Source organism: Silene latifolia, chromosome X, assembly GCF_048544455.1.
Source record: "Silene latifolia isolate original U9 population chromosome X, ASM4854445v1, whole genome shotgun sequence".
Classification (NCBI taxonomy): Eukaryota; Viridiplantae; Streptophyta; class Magnoliopsida; order Caryophyllales; family Caryophyllaceae; genus Silene; species Silene latifolia.
This window is the reverse complement of record NC_133537.1, coordinates 223,933,341-223,935,277: the sequence shown is the minus strand read 5'-3', so window position 1 is coordinate 223,935,277 and position 1,937 is coordinate 223,933,341. Positions and strand designations below refer to the sequence as shown.

General features: G+C 30.4%; 1 long non-coding RNA gene across 1 annotated transcript; it reads right to left on the bottom strand.

The window, feature by feature from the left end:
- Nucleotides 1-782: 782 nt before the first annotated feature.
- LOC141621719 (uncharacterized) lies at nucleotides 783-1,684 on the bottom strand. The gene is made up of 2 exons (XR_012532611.1): nucleotides 1,492-1,684; nucleotides 783-1,090 (listed from the first exon to the last, which is right to left on the bottom strand). It is a non-coding gene; the product is annotated as an uncharacterized LOC141621719 (long non-coding RNA).
- Nucleotides 1,685-1,937: the final 253 nt, after the last annotated feature.

Below are 1,937 nucleotides of genomic sequence, written 5' to 3'. Positions count from 1 at the left end.
ACAATATCGACTTGAAGTTACACAACATCAACTTGAAGTTACACATTTATTGAGTTAAAGTTACACGGTATTAGCTTGAAATTTCCTTCAAAGTAATATTAATTTGAAGTTTCACAATGTAGTTTTAAAGTTTCACAATATAGATTTAAAGTTACATCTTTATTGAATTAAAGTTACACAATATTAGCTTGCGGTTACCTTCAAAATAATATTAATTTGAAGTTTCAGAATATCGATTTAAAGTTACACCTTTATTGAATTAAATTTACACGTTATTAACTTGAAATTTCTTCCAAAATAATATTAATTTGAAGTTACACTTTTATTGAATTAAAGTTACACGGTAATAGCTTGAAGTTACCTCCAAATTAATGAAGTTTCACAATATCGGTTTAAAGTTACACCTTTATTGAATTAAAGTTACACAGTATATTGAAGTTACCTTCAAAATAAAATTAATTTGAAGTTTCACAATATCGATTTAAAGTTACACCTTTATTGAATTAAAGTTACACGGTATTATCTTGAAGTTACCTTCAAAATAATATTAATTTGAAGTTTCACAATATCGATTTAAAGTTACATCTTTTTTGAATTAAAGTTAAACGGTAATAGCTTGAAGATATCTTCAAAATAATGAAGTTTCACAATATCGGTTTAAAGTTACACTTTTATTGAATTAAAGTTACACGGTAAATTGAAGTTACCTTCAAAATAATATTAGTTTGAAGTTTCACAATATCATTTAAAATGTGACACCTTCATTGAATTGTTACACGGTATTAGCTTGAAGTTACCTTCAAATAATTCTCCCAGTCCTTTATACAAATATAATGCAACTTTTACACCATTATTATTCGTAAACGATAAGAATAAGAATCTACTCCTTTATTCAAATAGGATACAATTAAAAATGTAACTGATCTCCTACAAAATTTCAACCCAGGCAAATTCCACTTTGCCATAAGAACACGAACTACTCCCTAATACTCCTCTCAGATCAACACAAAACAGAAAAAGTAAGCATAATCCTGTCTTGACTCCTCTCGGATCTTCAATATCAGTACTGTTCCCTTATATACTTGAAATCCTGCATTCAATTTACAGACGAATTAATAGTGTTAGAGGAAATTTGTACAAGATAACATAAAGGAAGCATGTGCAATTGAAAAGCTTAAAGCTTCATCTAAATACGAAATCACAAGCAACATTAGAGTGTTAATAGAACTTCATACACATGTGTAGGATGGACATTTTAAATTAAGTATGGGAATGTTACGGAAAAACATAAAATTGCACTGAATCAACTTCTTACTAGATTCAAATAATTTCTAAAGTATATCCACTAACCACAAACTCAATGTTATTAGATCTTAATAAAAAAATGAAAGGAAAAGAAATAAATAAAATGAAAGGAAAAAACTTAAAGACAGTCACAATTTTCGGACAAAATCAAGAACAGAGACAATCACAAACTCTAATGTTACTCACCTGCTCTCCGTCGTCAACCACCATCGCGAATCTAGCCACACCTTCGTCATTACCCGGAATCGCCACTCCCCTGCTCCTCCGTTATTACCGTGGTTGGGCTCGTTCGTTTTCGATTCCGAGAAGATGAGCAAGAGATTTGATTAAGTGTGTGAATTAGAATCTCGAGATCTCACTATTTTGATAACCATGTGATTTAATGTGGTTGATCAACGAAGGAAGATACGATATGTGCAAGAACTCATAATTAGCGAGCGCTTTCACCATTAAAACTAACAGCGACGAATATTTTTTTGATAAAATCATAATAATTGTGCATAAAATCTTCATTGAGAGAAAAAAAGACGAGATTTTGGTGCAAGAACTCATGGAGTGCGTATTTGAGTGTGCAAGAAGAAGAGATCTCGCAAATAAAAAGAAGAATAAGAAAATGAAGGAGTAAACATGGA